The sequence below is a fragment of the Poeciliopsis prolifica genome, unplaced genomic scaffold (genome assembly GCF_027474105.1).
Source record: "Poeciliopsis prolifica strain line A6 unplaced genomic scaffold, Auburn_PproV2 SCAFFOLD114, whole genome shotgun sequence".
Taxonomy (NCBI): Eukaryota; Metazoa; Chordata; class Actinopteri; order Cyprinodontiformes; family Poeciliidae; genus Poeciliopsis; species Poeciliopsis prolifica.
Window position 1 is genome coordinate 697,851 of NW_026562489.1, and position 19,669 is coordinate 717,519.

At 38.5% G+C, this 19,669-nt stretch overlaps 1 pseudogene; it reads right to left on the minus strand.

Annotated features, from left to right (window-relative positions):
* LOC129354640 (receptor-type tyrosine-protein phosphatase T-like) overlaps positions 1-19,669 on the minus strand; it is a 162,055-nt pseudogene that overhangs the window by 4,969 nt on the left and 137,417 nt on the right.

Genomic DNA, 19,669 nt, shown 5'->3' on the forward strand with positions numbered 1-19,669 from the left:
ATTAAATTGTCTGTTCATCCACCACTGTCAGAAAGCCAGTGGCACAATTAGACATTATTACCCAGTATGGGGGAGGATGTATGATGCTGTGGGCTGTTTTCTCTTCCAAAAATCAGAGCAGTTTAACCTAATACTTGGTGTTTTTGTCAGTAAATGAAAAATATGCTGAGTGCAAAGCAGGATGCCTGAATAGCATATAACTGATAATTTCTCTAAAACAGCTGCTTACTGTAGAATTCATTTCTGCTGAGTCAATCTAGTCAATCTAACAAAAAGTCATCAGTGAAAGACAATAACATGTATTTATTTTATTCCTACACATCCAGACCTGCTGGTTTACTTCTCTCACCTTTTGTCTGTCTTCTCTCTTCCCCACTAATTTGTAAATTTTATATCTTTTTCCTCTTTTTCCCTCTTTCACAGTTTCCCTCATTTGATGGCTTAGTGGTTGGTGCTTCAGACTCTAGCAGAGTGAGATGTGCTGTTACGGCAATGATATGAGCCATTTCACACTACACTGGTGATGTGTTTGAGAGAGAGAGAGAGAGAGAAAAAGAGAGAGAGACAGAGAGAGAGAGAGGAAGAGACAGAGAGAGGAGGTGGAGGAGAGTTCACTAAGCGCTATAGGAGCTCATAGACGAGAGGGCAGCACTGGAGTTGTACCGTCATGGATGAGATGAGAAGGGAGTAACAAAAGGAAGTGAGGCAGATGGAAAGCAGGGAAAGGTGAGGAAAAAGTCTCATCCTAAAGAACGCCCTTTCAAAAGTCGATCAAGGAGAACAACGATCTGAACCAGCTCCACTGCAAACTAGGGCTGCATTTAAAAAATTGCAATAGTAGAACAGAAATATGCGAGAAAGTGAGTAATTTAATTCCTATTTGAAATGAGAAAATTACAATTTTCTTTCCTTACATGTACGTTTGATTATTTGATCAGCAAAGATTGTATCTGCAGCTAAAAGAAATACTTTTAAAAAAACTCAGCCATTTTTATTTTTGGTATTTATTTAAATGCTATATATATATATATATATATATATATATATATATATATATATATATATATATATATATATATATATAATTACTGATCTGTTCTGTTCTTTCATAATTCAGTTAACTATTATGCAGTTGATGAAAAGAATCGATTAATCCGATTAATCATTTCAGCAATATCTCAAATGATGTATAAAATACCTCAGTTTCTTTTCAAATAGAATCATTTTTTTTTCACCTTTGGCATCAATTCTGCATTAAACTGATCTGCCTGAAGCTCAGTTGACTTCCAGGTCAGAACATTTTACCGTATCTCATATCAATAAATTGTGCAGCATCTTTAAACCACATGTGGCGAAGTGAAGTGTGCAGGAGCTGCAGTCAAATGTTCCAGCAGTAACATTGTGGATTAAGAAAAAGAAACAGTGGATACCCGAGCCATGTTGCAGATCCTGAAGATTCGGTTGATGATGTCTTCATCGATGTCCGCTGATATGAACTCCACTTGAATCGGGCCGTAACAGCATGAGTTCTTCTCCGGCCAGTACTGCATACATAACTATAACATCAGAAGAGACGGGCTCTACACTTTCAATGCCTTCAGAACATTATTTATTTAATCTGACATTTTCCGCCAGTAGATGGCAGCACTCCTAAAAGAGTTGTGCATGTTGTACCTGTGCTGCATCCATCTCGTTGAGCATGACAATGGAGGAGCAGTTGTAGTCAAACACCAGCCTCCAGAAGTCCCCCATGGTGTTTGGCAAAGGATGCTGGGTAACGATGAAGGCTGCTGGCTGCTTGTGGCTCTGGAAGGTTAACATGGTCTTTGGGTAAATGGTAACCAGAGCACTGAAGTTATGAAGAACATCAGAAGTCTGTTTAAACTTACATCCATTAATGCAGCGTTGATGTAGTTGGAGCTCTCGCCATCAACAGATATGAGAAAAGGCAGACATCGGTCAGCAGACAGAACGTCCATACTGCGGTTCTTATCGTGGTTCCGGGGCAGTAAGCCCACGCTGCAGTCTTCTGGACGAACTCTAGGTGTCACTATATTCAGCGTCTATCAAATCCATAAACAATAAATTAAATAGTTTCGATCCAGCTAAAAACAACACATTCTTAAATTTAAGGGAAAAGACTTTTACGCCTTTTGTCTTGAAACAAAACCTTTTCCATGGATTTACCTGGAACTCATCTTTAATCTGGCTGGAGTTGGTCTGTGGATCCAGTCTGCTGATATTGTAGTAAACCGCCCTGAACTCACACACTGGAATCGCTGTGTTCCCACATAGACATGCTTCCAAGATGGCGTCATGAACAAACACATACTGCTCCTGCAACACCAATAAGACAGTCTGAGGGTGTCTGTGTTTTTCTGTCTCCTGAGTTGGTGAGCAAACAGCTGCTCAGCTTGAACTCTGTTCCACTTGCTTAGAGCAGCAACAAATGTCACCTGTTGAGTAAACGATGCATTTTTTGGCCCAGCAGCATTTTCAACACTCGATCAAAAGTAAGCAAACCAGGAACTCAGTTTCTGTTTGTTTATGCATATAAATACAGAATTTGCATTCTACTGCTGTTACGGCAGACTAAGACAGAGTTGATGGAGCAGGGAGTGTTGCAGTGCATTGGTCCTTTATGGTGAAGTTTGGTCTTTCTTGTCTGAACCCCTAAACCCTCAGGTGAGAGCTGCAGCAGCCAAAGTGCATACTAATTCACAGCCGGCTGCTTTATCTTGTGTCAGCTCAGTTTTTTGTCCGTGTCCCACACGTGTTTGTCTGCAGCTTCTCGCATTTTCAATTTGCCTCCTATGTTATCGCTCAGCTTCCGTCTCTGCTGAATTTTGATTTGTTGCCCTTCGAGTGGCGAGGCGAGTTTAAAAGCATTATCAAAGTGACCTCTGTTGGTCATTACCTACTTTAGTGGCATTCAAATACACATTCACATGCAGAGACGCACGCGCAAACAGATGAGTGATACACACACACTTTTCTCTGTGCCTTTTAAAAGATTAATTGCTTTGTGTTGTGCGGAGCAGGATTATAATAGAGGCGAACTGCTTCTACGCTGACACAAATTGCTCCCACACATTTAAACAGGCAGGGCAGGATGCATTTAGCTTGGTTTCAAGAGGCGCACACACAAAAAGCTAGCAGTAACAGCACTATTGTCATCATAACAGAGAAACCGCCATGTGATGCTCTGGGTGGCTTTCATGAACCAAACACATTCAAAAGTCATTTAGTCTTTAAGCATAAAGCAAGTCTTCTTTTTCTAATGGTGGAAAGGTTCATTTTTCTGGAAGCACTATTTTCATTAAAGGCACAAATGGAGAGCCGGGGCGGGATGGATTAGATGGGCTTAGAGTAGCTTAGAAAGAAAATGAATACCTCTGTTCCAAAATGACATGGCCAACAGTTGCAACCCGTCTCACTAATCATGACTGATCAGGCTCATTGAGAGCTGCTGAATAAACAGTGGAGAACAATGACTAACTGTGGATGTCGGCTCACAAAAACAACTCTTGAGGAAATCTGTGGAGGCTTTGTGTAGGTTTTTAACAACTTTTTTATTTTCCTCCTACCTCTGTCTGGACCATGTTGACCCGTTGGGATCTTAGTTCACGGATGCAGTTGAAAATATCCACCACTCCTTCATTCTCTGCCATGTCCAGCATGATGTCCACAGCGATGAAGCAACCTGTCCTCCCTGCACCAGCGCTGCAGAGACACATGGAAAAGTTTCAACTCGCTTGTGAGCAACTCATCTAGTTTTATGAAAGATTAAAAAATGTATTTGCTCAAAACTGACAAGTCAATAAACAAGAAATCTTGATCATCGTTACAGCTGGGCAATAAAACAATTACATCTATCATCACTGACACTAACCTTACATTAATCTTTACAAGTTTGGAAAACAACATTCAATTTAAAACTACAAGGAAGTCTAAATGCCAAAGGAAAAGTGTAACATTGTTTGTTATTGGTTTTAATAGTGGTTGGTATTTCTGAAGTATGACAGAGCTGTGGCGCTCCAAAGACGAATTAAGTTTTCCACTTCTTTTACCAAAATCTCATTAAAGTCTACGGGGAAAAGTTCCCTCCTTTGTACAGCTCTTGGGGCAAAACACAAACTTAACAAAGGCTCAAACACAAATACTGTTTTCCTCTGTCATCCACACACAAAGACACTTTAGTATCTCATGCTTTGTGTTAAAGTGACAGAACTGAATAGCAGCACCTGGTCAGAAGAGATGGGAGGCGAGGCAGACCAACAAATGAAAAGATGGAGCGAATGAGTCGAGGAGAGAAGGAAGCAGAACCATGGAACGATGTGAAGATGTTACTGTGAGCGATAGACGCGATCATAACAGCGAGGAAAAGAGGGACAGGTGAAGGGATGGAGAGGAAACCAAAGAAAAGAGGCATGGAGGGACAGGGAAGTGGAGGAAAGAGACCCATCTTTCATCCTGCAATCCTTATGACAGTTTTCAGAGACAGCTGGAGAGAAAACAAGGAGAGAAGAGGGAGAGAGAGAGAAGGAGAGATAGAAAGCGCCTCAGCAGATTACCTGTCAGCGTCTGTGATTAATGTAGAGACCAGAATACTGTTGGGTTTGTGTGTGTGTGTTTGAAAGCTTTGTGACAGGCCAACAGCGTTAGAGTGCCCCCGGAAATTGGAAGTGACTGCCATAACTTCCTGCCTGTCTGTCCACATACTTCCACCACGCTGGTGTGTTTACGCGTCGGCTCTCTTCATTTGTCTGTCTGATGTTTTCTTCCCTTCTCTGGTTATGTTGCACTTTTTCTGCTTCTTCTTACTTCTTTAAGGTGGATGAGGTGCACAAGTGTACATTTGAAATATTGTATATTTGTGTAAGTGAGACATTAACAGGGGAGAAACAAACTTTGAGTAAATAAAAGGCCAAGAAAACATTTAATAAAATTTGCAGAATGGGTTGTTCTGATTACAAGGTCTCTCAAAATTGTGATTTAACAAAACTGTCTTGTCAAATATGTTTGGAGTTGAAAGACTTAAGGTTATCAAAAATAGCTATCTGAGTTTTAACAAACTGCTTTGTGTTTCAAAATTTATATAAAAGTGATTTGCCAACTGCTTGGTCAGGTTTTCTGAGAGGTTTGTTATTTTAAATGCTTGAAGAAAAGGAATCTGCACACTGTGCCCCAATTTCACAACAGTCTGAACTTTCAACAATCCTACTTTGCAGCACATGTTTGCCTTTTTATTTTATATAATAGATGCAACCACTGCTTCACAGCCAAATGCAAAAGAAAATGGGTCAGTGTGGAAAAAATACCAAAAAAGGAAAAATAGGTCGGGAAGAAAAACACAAAAACATTCGATAAGTGAATGAGAATTTGGAAAATAGGCGCCTCTTATAGTATTTTGCTTCCATTATTTACTAATAATGGCTGGGTGTTAACATTTATTTTGTTTAATTCCCTGCTGAGATCTACACTTTGCATTAATACAAGTTTCAATTATTTCAAATGAATTGAGAAATTCAGACCAAACTTCATGTCTGGCAGAGGATTTACTAACTAAGGATTTACTAATAGTCGCCTTTTTGGCGACTATTCTGAAACGAACAAAAAAATATTTTCCCAATGACGATAATTCAATAGTATGTTTGTGTGGGCCAGGATGGAGCACACTGACATGTCCACAAATGTGTTTTTGTTGTTTCTTTTTTTGTCAGTTAAAACATTTTATCTGTGGCCTGCATTACCAGCTCCTACAACAAACCAGTAAAAGTTACGTCTTTGTTTCTATCTGAGAAGAACAGCTTCTATTTTGTCCCTTTGTCTGGAAAAAAGTAGAATTAGTACATGGTTCTTAATCTGCTATTTAGCTCATCTCAGAGTGTTGTGTTACCTGCAGTGTACCGCTATGGGTCCAGCGTCCGGTGGATTGAGGAACTTGACCTGCCGTATGAAGCCCAGCAGTCCCGTGGCGTAACAGGGAACGCCGTGATCCGGCCAGCTGGTGAAGTGAAACTGACGAAGTTCACGGATCTCATGGTGGCCCTTCTGAAAAACATGACGACACGCTGGGCTCAGTCGCAGGCGTTTGCAATGAAAACCTCAGGAAGGATTTCAGCTCCTTGTGAAAAGTGTTGGCCATTTTCTCTCCTGATCATGATAAATGCAGGAATGTCACAAAGCTTTTTTCCTCTTTTGGGGCAAACTGACAAGAAGACGCATCACAGTTCAGGACCCTAATTTACAGCAGGGATTTTCAGGAATACAAGAGCCTTGATGTGTCTTTGGTTTCACATGGAAAATAAATCAATCTAGTGCATGTCGAGATGGCGCTCGGGGCCACTTCTGGGACTGAGCGGCAGGAAGACTTATTGTGGCTCATTTGCTTAATTTACAGGGGAGATTTGGGGAAACTGAAGGCCACTCAAGCTCCATAAAAAAGATTAATTGATTTCACAAATCTCATGATGGTTCTTTAGGGAGAAACTTACAGAAAGAAATGCCATCATCCAGTTCAGCTTCCCAGTTTGCTGCCAAGGAGACTAGCATCCCTCTAAGTCCTTTGGGTGGACAGTACATCAATGTAAAAGTACCTATCTAAATATAACTTAGTCAAGAGGAAAAGACAGTAACTGTGAGGCAAATTTAAAAGCATGCTACCTACAGTGGAGGCACAGTTTTGCGTAAAGCACTGCATGAATACTGGAAATACGATGAAAATTCTGTGACTGAGGATGAAACTCTAAACTACATTTCTGGAGACAAAATAGCTGAATGAAAGAAACGTTTCCCTATGCCTACATATCGGCATTGATTCTCTGTGAATTTCAATATTAATGTCAACATTTAATTTTTTAATAAAATAAAAATCAGAAAAACTTCAAATTATCAGGAAAAAACAAAGTCATAAATTGTTGAAAAGAAATTACAGGAAAAATGTGCTGTTTTTATTCTGATCAAGGAACGGAGGTCAGATGAACAAAGGCTGCAGCCACAGAAGAAACCAGGAGAGGATTAGTGAGCAGGTGTGAAGTGGAAGACTGCCTGAAATGCAAAACTCCTGACAGTCTTCCAGAAAATGACTTAATGAGTTATTGCTGCAAACATGGTGGTCGTAGAATCTCTTAAATTAATGAACTAATCAATTACTTACTGACCCAGTTTTTCCATTTTGGCTTCTTCTTGGTATAATAAATGATAGTATACAATCTGATGTGTTTTTGTTCACTTAAAAAATGAAATAGAACCCAGAAAAGACTAAATTGCTTTTATGAAAGTGTCAGCAGGTGTACTTTCATTTTATTATGATATGGCAACCTAAATCTCTTCGTTTTTATTTTGGAAATACATCTGCGTCACACTTTGGGATTCTATTTCCTTTTCCTCTCGTTCCCTTACAACACTGTGTGCTCTTTCTTTAATTATTCAGAACAATCGATTTCCTTTTATGCTTCTAAACTGAGAGTGGTTTAAAACGGAGAGAGTCATGATCTCCCAAGTTCAGTTTACGCTCTAAGAATAGAAACTGAAATGAAACTGTTGTTATTGCATCCCTCATCCTGGGCCAAGGTAGGACGGGCTGCAGTGGATTTTTTTAGCATAATGATGGCTTGAGAAGAAGCACTGGCACAGTGAAAAGAGAATAAAAGTCAAGAAAATGAGTGCAAAAGTGTAAAGTTCAAGGGATAAATGATTAGATTGAGCGACAGGAAGAAGAGCGGAGACGGTAAAAGGAGGGATAAAAGACAGACTGCAAAGGAAAGAAACGGAAGTAAAAGAAAAGTGAAGAGCGCAGAGGGAGAGGAAGGACAAAAGGCAGCGTAAACCCAGAAAAACCACAAGGTAATTTGATTAGTTGACTTTGCATCGATCGACTCTTCTCTATGATGTTGAAATTACTTCTCTAAATCAATAGGCGGCATAAAAACATGGCCTCAGATTCACAATACTTGGGTTAGAAAAATAAAATAAAAACATTAAAATGTTCGAAGGAAATGAGAATCTAGAATTGCCCCTCGCAGTGAAAAATGAGAACAATTCCTTCAAACATCTGCACACTTATTTTAACTGTTCCTGTCAGCAAATAAAGTAATGAAGTGAATCCATAGTTTTATGAGATTCTATACAACTTTTCAGCGCATTTCTCTTTTTGCATAAACATTTTAATCTTCCGTCCTGTTACAGCTAGACAAGTGCTCTGACTGCCTTGTGAGAGCAACTCAACCTGCCCTTTATAGTCTGAGTATCCTGAATCCTGGGGCAACAGGATGAGAAAGTTGCAACAACCATTAAGTTGTTACTTACACGTTCAGCCTGACATCGAGGAGATTGTTCTGTAACCAATTACGCCTTATGCTATTTCCCTTTCATTTCTCTGCTAGTTGTTTGAAATAGGAGTTTGAAATAGGATAACAATTGTTCAAAAAACACAGAGGGAGCATTTACCTGAAAAAACCCCATCAGAATAGATGTCATGATGGAAAACAACAGATTTGTTGTGTTTATTTTCTTGAGCTGAAACACTGGAAGCTTCACCGGTTTTTCTAATACAAGAATAGAAAAATGCTTAAGCATTCAAAAATAACAACCTTGTAAAACTAAAGTGTTTTATTTCTGGGAAAAACATGAATTGCTCTGTGCTTCATGAAAAGCAAAATGTTCTTCAGTCCTTCGTTCCATGAGACCTTCCTGGTTGTAACAATGCAGACTGCAGCTGCACCTCAGAGCGTTTCCAAACATATTCAAGAACCATTTATTGTTCAACTGACGTCTGATTAAATTTAAAATTAAAACAGACAAATTAAAACCACTGCGCTGCATAGCTCCAGTCAGCTTTCATCAGTGCTGTTTATTTTTAGATTTTTTTCTTTTGATTTCATGGAGAATTTCCTTACTATTTATTAATAAGGTTTAATTAATTTTGATTGAAACGGCTCTCCATTTACAGATTTTTCAAAGACATAATGAATGACTCAGATGTTATAATCTAAAATGTCACTGTAACCACTCCAAAGAAACAAAGCACACCTGCTTGTTGTCAGAATAACAAAGCTCAGTTCTGAAAAAATGAAGATTTGTATTTATTTTTTTTATTTCCTTTATTTAACCAGGTAAAGCCGTTGAGATCTGGATCTTATTTTCAAGAGGGACTTGGGCCAAAGTCTGGTAAAAAATGGAGATGATGATAAAATGTGTTCAGTCTGAACTGCCTGAAGTGTTGAGGTTTTAAATCCTCTCATTTGTGCTCAATGAGAGTTAAAATTCTGCACACCAGGGTTAAAGTTGACAAAATAAAATTGAGGACAGATTTTTGTTAACTGAAATGAATAACTATATTGAGCGTTCTAACTAAAACATACAGAAATCATATTTTTTGTTTCAGTTTTTATGAATCCATCTATTAGTGAAATATTAGTTTTTCCCTCACATAAGCAAATTAGCAAATTAAGGCACAATACTTTCGCCAGTCTGCAAAATGGCAACAGCAAAAGTTGGAAGGAAACCTGAGAATCAATTGTTCAACAATAACTGAACACATTTTGTGAAAATCGTAAATTCTGGAAAATTATTATTTTTTAGAAAAGGAAAATTCTGCTAAGCTAAACTTAAAGGAAATGACACGTGAGGAAATGAGAGCCTTGCTTAGAGGAAATGACACACTGGGGAACTCTTTGGCGCGCAGCATAGATGGAGGCCAACAAAGGAGATCACAAACTCATCTGGGCGCCATGTTGTCTGTTACCTCCTAAAGGAGACATGGACCAGCTGTATGTTGGTATTAATAAATGCTATTCATGAATTCAACTCACTGATTCTTTAACCTCATACATTGAGACCTCAGCATGCAGAACGGATGATTCTCCACACCTCTGTTGAGTATTGATTATCTAATCAATATATACATCATGACAATACTTTATTCTTTTTGAATTCTGCACTTAGAAATTACTCAGTGTGAAAAAACTACTATAATTAATAAAAACTAAACTAAAACTAAACAACATGTGGCTAATAATAAGTAATAAAAACTATCACACACACTAAAAACGAATTAAAACTAGCGAGACAAACAAAGAGTCAAATAAAACTAAACTGTAATAAAAAACCCAAAATTACTATAATCCTGCTGCACTCCCAAATCTTTGGCTTCACAAAAATATTTTATTTCCACACTTCAAAAGTGTTGTTTACTAGATAAATCCCATTTTAATGGATTCTGTGTGATGGTCTGCAACAACAAATGCTTCATGAAAGAAATTGTCTTCAGCTACACATGCAAGACTACAAGGTGACATCTGTTTTGCAGTGAGAAAGAGACACGGTGAAACTAAAGTTGCAATCTTCGTTTCTGCATGTTTTGTGAAAATTCCACTTTCACAGATGAAATGAACTCTTTGAAAATAATGTCTGGCAATCCGTGGAACAGAAATGTTCCTCCCTCACCCACAGCTTTTCTTTACAACTGATCCTGACTCTCAAACACAAGCTACCTTTTGTGATCTTTTCTCCCTCCATCTATTCTGCTCTCTCTCTTGCAGATGCATTTGCATATTTTCTCTTTCTTTGAGACCCTGTCGGCCTTCCTTACTCTCTGCTCAGTTAATCTCTTTGGATGTGCCATTAATAAATGTTTTCATTAAGATCCTGTTCTCATTATTCACTGCAAGTGAAGCAATTTAATTGTTGCCTCGAACCTGTTCACTCTCTCTCTCTGCCTTTGTCTTCTCTTTGCTTTGTTCTTCACATTCAGGCAGTAACAGGAGCTTCTTCAGAGCAGAGATGGAATATTCTGGGTCTGAGTTTCTGCATTCGCATGTTTCATTGCATGCTGAAATAAATGACAGGCATTTCGAAATCAGCTTTCCTTTGAAACTCACACACACCCATCCTACACCCACACACTGAGGTGCTTTGGATTAATGGCTTGCTAAATGCGCTGATGGCAAGGGCTTGAGGACTTGTCTTGATAAGCTGCTTTCGCATGAGTGAAAGAAGGAAGGGAATATGGGATGGGGAAGAAACTGGATAAAGTGCAGAAAACCAAAAAAAAAAAAAAGTGACAAAAGTAAAAAAATATGTTTCACGATGCAGGTATTTAAAAATGTGATTTTGTGGCAATTTTGGTCAGAGAAACATGAAGTTGTCCTGCTTATGATGAACTATTTTTCTGTTTCCTCAAACAGAAAGCTCTATACAGATTTAATCAGGACTTTTAAAAATAACCTTCTTAATTTACCTGCATACAAAGCAAAAAATATTATTACATGTAGAAGCTTTGCTGCAGCGTCTCACCAACTCAAATTTAAGACTTTTAAAGACCATTATAAATAAAACATAAGATCTTTTAAGACCAGTATGAATGAAATTTAAGACTTTCTCGAACCATGAGGAATGAGTAAATTGCAGACATTTTGAGGCCAAAAAGAATAATATTTAAGACATAACTAATGTACAAAATAAAATATGCATTTGTATGAATGAAGAACTTTTGAGAAAGAAATACTACTACTTGTGAGATTAACAATAGATACTGGAACACCTTTATTCAAATAAAACTCCTAAATGGTTAGTACCAAATGTTCTTGGATAAGTTGTAGCAGAAGCAGCAACAACCATTTTCAGAGGAGCTGTAGCCGCACCAGATTATCAAAACTGACATTTCTGAAGTCTGTTTATGGCTCTTGGCAGAAGCTTTGTGCTTCTCACGCTGCATTTGGCTTCCTGCATCCTTAATCCCAACAGGGCCGAGCTTTTTTTGCACAGAATGCATGTAGCATCATATAGGTTGGCAATAAAAGTGAACCATTGGCGAAGGCAAACATCATCCAGCCAACTGGTGATAAATTTGCACTTACCCATGATAGACACAAATAAAGCTAGCTAGTTAGCTAGCAAGGCCACATGCTACCTGAAGTGCCTTGAGTCACAAAATGCAATAAAGATGTCTATCTCTGGCCTGACAGAAAATAACGTAACTCTACATATAACTCAATATTACAAAGTTCTGACACGACAAAATTCAACACCTGTAATTAACGAATTTATGGAAAAAAATATATTTTAAAATGAATTTAAGAAATTTTAAAGCTTTAATTTTAAATACATTAAATTAAGACTTTCAAGACACCCTGCATATAAAAAAGAAGAAATTCAGGATTTAAAAAAATATGTAACATAGAAAAAACTTCCTTTCCTTGTTTTGTCCTCAATCTGAACACATTACCATCAAATCTTCATATTATGTAAACACAGACAGTCAGGGGAAGGAGCAGCTTCACAATCCCAATCGAGTTGGTGAAACCTGCCAGATGAAGGAAGTCTTGTTACCTTTTGGACAGTGAATGTCCGGATGACGTATTCAGCCAGAGGCTCAGTTTCTATCAGGGTCACCTTGATGTCTCCATAGACCTCTGTCTCATCAGGCCAGTAACGAACACATTTCACCTGAAAAAACACAATTTACACAAACACACAGATTTAAGCAGAGCGCCTGGTAATAATCACAAAGCCGAAGGTCCGGCTGCACAGGTACTCTCAGGACACCATCATTTTTAACAGCGCTGAGGATGAACTCACCCGTCCCACCTCCACCAGATTTGTAACCATGACAATAGAGGCCGAGTTTTCCTGCCAAACCATCCTCCAGAAATCCCTCACCGTTTCCTGCATGGGCCCTGACAGACAAAACACACAAAATCAGTGCCGACAGGTGTCTGTCTGTGTGTGTGCGAGTGTGCATGTGCATGCAGATGGGTGCAAACTCATGTTAGAAAAGAAAATATCAGCAGTGATAATACACTGTTACAAACACACAAGCACAACACAACTGAAGGCGCGCGCACACACACTAAACACACACACACACACACACACGCACACACACACACACACACACACACACACACTAAACACACGCACGCACGCACGCACACACACACACACACACACACACACACACACACACACACACACACACACCACACACACACACACACACACACACACACACACACACACACACCCCATCAATCCCACATAGCAGTTTTGGGGGGTTGAGGTAATGGGGTCTTAAATTTGTCAGGGGGATTTTATACAGCAGTTTAGATTTAGGAGGCTGCCGTAACAGCCTTCCACTCCGAAGTGACGCCATGCTGGTGGCAGCAACACACACTTCAACACGCGCACACACACCACCCTTCATCTTGTCATATGCTTACTGCACCAGTTTAATTACCTTGTGTTGCGATGTAATGTCTGGGTCTGTGATAGCCCTGTGAGTCAGAGGGAACAAGGCATTAAAAAGCTTCCTTACCTTCTGGTTACATTTTTGCTTAGAATACAGTAAAACTGATAACAGCTGTGAAGCACAGAGGTGGAGGGCTCATAGTTTGGCTTGAGCAGCTTGCAGTCACTGAATAATCCATGATCACACTTTATAAAAAGCTTCCTGCAGGTCAGTGTGAGCCAAACAACGGGTGAAACAGGAAGAAATCAAAGCTTTGCATTGCTCAGTCAAAGTTCGAACCTCCAACTGACTAAAATGTAGGTATGAAACTTTAAAAGATCAAAACATTTCTGCAAACTTTATTGAAGTGGAGTAACTTAAAAAAACCTTGGGAAACATTCCTACAATATAACAATATCTGAATTTCCAATAAAAGTGTGTGCAAAACTTTTTAATGTCATGCTAATGTCAAAAAATACAATTTCACAATTGTCGTGTTTCTATTCAATAACAAATTCTATTAAAATCAATAGTTTGCTCACACAATAAGTCATTAAAAATCAACCTGGTGATAGAAGTAAACATTTACATGGGATATATTCATATTTCTTGGCACGAGCACCATCAGCTGAAAGAAGATGTCTTATTCAGTCCCTTATTCCTGGGAGTGTCTAAGTTCGCAGCGTTTCAGGAAGTAATAGTCAGCAGTTTTACAGAAGATCTGTGGATTCAACACTTGAACAACAAACTGGTGAACTCTGTGTTGCTGCAAGAAGTCTCTATCCGTGGATATAAAGTGTTTCCATCACAGGCTTTGCAAAATAAACCAATTTCAATACGTCTGAAAAACCACCTCATCCATTCACAAAACACTTATCAAAAAAATTAACTTGTTTCAAAACTGCCATTTATCCTTCCAGTAAACTTTCTGAATTCCAAAGTGCACAAAACATGGCCAATAGAAACGCAGCTTCAGTTACAGGAGGAGGAAACAGTTTCAGATGCTTCATTGCTTAAGACTATTTTGAATCGTGGTTGTTTTATTGATATTTTTATAATTAAAGCATAAAAGTCTCTGTCATGCATTTTGTGGTTTACATTTTTCTTTAGGGTGTTCTTCCTTTTTTTCTATTTTCAAGTATAATTAAATTTGCCTAACTGAAGTGTTAGTTTCTTCTTCCTTTCAATCTTTCATTAAATATGTTTAAATATTGATATCACTTGATTTTTTAAAATTATTTTCTTTTGCTGAGACACTTATGAATTCAAAAGTCTGACTTCAGAAGCTCAAATCAAGAAGCTCAAATTTACCATTTTATTTTCCTGCCTAATTCATTTTCTTCACCACCTACTTGTGCATTTCCCTTTATTCCAGTTCTATTTGTCCTGTTTTGTCCTCCAAACTATCCGCTTCTCTCTGAATAAACCAAGGTTGTTTTTCAAATAATCAACGGTTTATAAAAAAGGATTATTTTTTTCTGTCAGTAATTTTCTAAACACCAATTATTCCATTGATGTTATCCACTGCTCCTCGTTAGACAGATAACTGGACTGAGATTTAATACTTTAATCAATTTTTGCTGCTATTAAAATCCTCCTTGCATTTCTTAATTGAGACAATGTAATGCTCAGATTTCTGTTTTCCACATCCCTCCTTCCTTACATCTTAATAAAAAGGCATTCAGACTCATTGAATGAGAGATTTTCTCCAACAAGTTCATTAGAGCAGTCAATACAATCATGTTGTGCTGTAAAGAGATAACAATGAATAAAATTGTTTAAAGTGAGGGGAATAAAACACGCAATAAAATCAATGATAGCACTGAGGAGGGAATAGAAATGAAGAAAAACATCTAATGGATTTCTAAATGTTACCAAGTTGGTTAAAATGAATCTTTTAGGGGATCATTTAACGCTATGATGAGAGTTTAGGAAGCGGCCAAAGTTTGGATTTTAAGTCTTTGTGGCAGGTTGTCATTAACTGATCCAGACCTGAATCTAAATGGAGGATTTGTTGGTGTGAGCAGATCTTCAGATTCTTACAATAAGATATTAAAACACCAACCTTGCTTAGCTAGTCGTGAGGGATTAAAGTCTTTCTTCCGCCTAAATTTCCCACAATTCTGTGCAATTCTGAATTGAATGTATTATGTATCGATATTACATTCAATATCTGTACATAAAATATTGCCCTATTGTAGCTTGTGTGTGTGTGTGTGTGTGTTAACTCACATCAATATAGTTGGCGTTGATGTAGTCGGAGTGAGGGTCTCCATCCAGCAGCTGCAGTCGGACTCTGGTGTGATCGTCTGTGGGATCAGATAGCACAAAAATACAACAAGCCTAAAGTTACTTTTACCCACAGATCGGAGAAGCTAACTGTGCAGGTGGGGATCTGGCTACCAGGGGGCAAAATCATGACATTACAGGCAAAATCAGTCCTCTTTAAGAAGACGTATGCACTGGAGACAATCTCTACAAAATGCGTCAAAATAATTTAAAATAAATTGAAAAACACAGTAATAGAATGCGACATGAAAATGAAACAAAAGCTGGCGACAGAGCAGGAATCTGCATGGTTTGGTTCAGATGGTTTCATTTAGAACTGTTGTTTCCTCACATCTTTCAGTCCCAGAGCAGTTTCTCTCTGATGAACTCAATAGATTTGTTAGAAGCAACATAAAAGAACTCCCCGATGCAATTCAAAACAAACATTATTTGGATGCGTCAGAAATGCTGTTTCCATTACAAACCGCTGCTCTCAGCAAACACTTTTATTTGCTGCCAAATAACCATCAAGAGAAAGATTGTTTTACAAGAGGCGACTCTTAATGCTGGGAAACACTTTTCCCAATCTACCATAAATGTATTCAGAGATTTACTTCATTAAGTCAGTAGCAGTTTATAAAAAAACATTACAAGGTCATTGAAATTTAGGAGAGAACAATTTTCTCTCTCACTAAAATGTAAATACTTCCATGATACTTTTCGGTGCCGAAGGCATAACAGATGATGGACATGAACATAAACTAGTTTTATATTCCAAAATTTACATTTTATGTCACAATAGCAATCTTCACCGTGTTTTAAAGATATTTTAGAATTTCAATTCTTTTGTCTTTGTGCAAGAAAGTCCAACAGATGTTTTGCATAACATTATTTTCCAAACAGCAGTAAAAACAATACATGCTTTTCATAGTTAAAAACACATCTGACCAGTGCTCAGCGCTTTCTTTCTACCACTATTTACTCTAATTATCTTACAATAAAATCCAGTGCAACCAAGAAAAACTGGTTTGAGTTCATCTGTTTGCGTTTTAACAGAGAACATCAGAAAGCAAACATGATGAGAAGCAGCTCAGTGATAAACCTTTGCAGAGGTTTAAAGCACGGTTAGGTGATGTAACCTGTTCAGTTCTTCATCTGAAAATGCAAGCAGTGGAGATCAGGTTCAGTTGTTCTGCTTTGATAAGAGGTGGCAGCAACATGGTGTGGAGTTCCTTCTCTTCGGCTGGACAGGGAAGCTAATAGCTGCAAAATGGAGCCAACTAGTTCAGACCAGAGAATATTCATGAGTTATTCATGAGGAAAAGGCTCAATTAATATCTTTTCAGACCGTTGTGTGTAATTCAATCATCTGTCTGTGTAATTAATCTATATAGTGTGATTATTGACAAAATTCCTAAAATAAATTGACTTTTCAATCATATTTTAATTTATTGAATGGGTCTGTTTCAATTTTTCCACTATGACCAAAAAAATTAAACACTAACTTCACCTTCACACTCAAACTTCATCCCCATTACATGTCACCACAAATAAATCAGTTTTTTTTTTTTTCCGCTTCTGAAAGTCATTATTTTGTTCTGGGCCCAGTAATAGCTTCTATAATATTCGGATGCACATGAGAGTGATTACATATAATGGGAGGCAGTCATTTGGCTTAGTCGTGTCATAGCAACAGGAGGTAATTGCAGATGAGGTGGGCTTAATTCAGACTGATTATCTCTGGTTTATTCCTCCTCACCTACGGACTTTGGCTGCTTTCTTAACACTGTTTTTTTTTTTACCGCCCCCACTGTGAGGTAATACGAACATGTGAGAATAACAAGAAGAAGAGAACTAAAATAAAGCATAGAAGAAGAAACTGGTAAGTATAAATTACTGACTGTCATCAAGTTAACAGGTTGAAAAACGAGGAACTGCTTTACTAATGTGTATCCTACTGAAAACCTGAACCTTGTTTTAAGTAGTTGAGTCAACAAAACTGACCCTGTATGTAATAGATTTATAAAAAACAGAATCACACGTTATCGATTTAAAGTCAAGCGTAGCTTTTCACAACTCTGGAAGTTTCTTCGTCAACAGCGGCTTTTAGAGGAGAATCTATTGTTCAGCCGATGACTCAGACGTTCAGCCGAGACCATTTCCTCTTCGCTCGCTGCGGGAACATGGGCGCAATTATTTTGTCAAGTAGGCGTCGACATTTTGGGAGTTTGAGTGAACATCTTGGAGTAGATGTGGATTGTAATTCAGAAATTGAAGGGATGCTGTTTTGTTTTTTTTAACCAAGGGGTTTTATTTAGAAGTCACCAAAAAAAAAACTGAGACAAACTTGGAGGCGTGTTTGAAAGGGATCGTTGGTTCTGCCATGGCTGGTGCTGCTGGTCTTCTGTCAGACCTTGGATAACTTCCAGGTCTGTTTGGGTTTCATGTTCTCACTACGCGAAGAAATTCAAATGCAAAACTTTACGACAAAACCTTCAGCACTCTGGATCAGTGGCAGATTGGATCGTTACAGACCTTTGCTTTATCTGGTCTGTCCTGATGGTGTTTGCAGGGTTTTTACCTTTCACCTCTGCAGAGGAAGCATTTTATCCTGCAAACAGAATCTCACTGCAAAAACACAAAATCATACCAAGTATTTTTGTTATTCCAAATATCTCACTACACTTGAAATAAGACACAACTAACCTTCAAGTAACTTTCAGCAAGATGAGGGAGTTTGTGCCTCTTGCAGAGTGACACTTATAATAAGACATTTTTCCATGTTATAGGTGAAATAATCAGCCAGTGGAAATAGTACATTTTTACTTCTAAGTTAGTTTTGTCTTTTTTCAAGTGTATCAATATGTTTGCACTATAAACTAGACCAAAAATACTTGGAAAGATTTTGTGTTTTTGCAGTGTATAATTCATTTGAAACATTGTGCAGAAAAAAAAAAAACTTTAATTATCGTCGGATCGCCTGGAGAATAATCTGTCTTGTGTTTTTCTAATGACAGAAATCTTGCTGCTCCGGCTGAGTGGCCACCGGGACAGCAGCATGAATCCACTCTACTGGTACTAGATACTGTCATCAGCTATCAGCTCACTCACACTTTGTAACTCTTCTTTCCTCACACTGCATGTACAAACAACCAGCAGGAGGTCGTCTGCCAGCCGTCTGCTCACTCTCTCCTTCTCCCGACTTCTACGCGTCCGCTTTTTCCTCTTTTCCCGAGCCGATCCTGTCCACACATCTCTCCTCTTCCTCTGTGCTTTCCCTCTGCTGCATCCCTTCCTCCCTTCCCTCTGTCTTGCCCCATACTGTCTTGCTCCTTCAGGCAGCAGTAATTACACAGACCTCGTGTCAGAGGCTGTCATAACAGGAGAGCAACAGATATAAGGCTGGAAGGAAGGAGGGGCCCTTTCTGCTCCTCTCTGCCCAGGAAGGGGAGCTTCTAATTGGGCTGAAATGGCAGGAGGTACTGGCTCGCAAACACTGCAAATCTGGACACAGGCCACAGGTTTGAAGAGGCTGACAGAGGGTTGGATCTTTCTGTAGTCTGTGTACAGTATATCAGCAGCTAAAAACGTCTTTTGAGACAAAGAGAAATTATTGTCTTTTCACTAATGAATAAATATTTGTGCTTAGATGTACAAACAGTATACAAAAGAAAATTACCTCAACATATAATGAAACAATATGCATATTGCTATGTTTGAGAGGAAATAGTTATATTAAGTGCAAAGCAAGACAAAAATACTGATGTGTCACTAAGTCTTCCTGGCTCAAGCCCTGAACCGGTTTTGGTTCTGCTGGAAGTTTGTTCCTGTTAAAGGGGAGTTTTTCCTCCCACTGTCGCTACATGCGCTCTCTGCTTTGTGCGACTGTAGTAAACTCAACGACACAATACAAGCGATTGTCTACTGCCGCCACATTCTCACCCAGCAACATCATCGACTTGCAGCATTCAACTCGATGCAATCTGCTGTGAAATTGCTCAACATAAACTGGATTGCATTTTTTAGAAGAGACTCACACAAACAGGCCACACCCCCCAAAAAACTTGATCATCTTCTTGCAATTAATCACACTGAAAAAGACAAGGTCATGATCATCTTTAGCGTGGGCAAATGAATATCATGTTCACAACAATCATGACTGCATGTAAA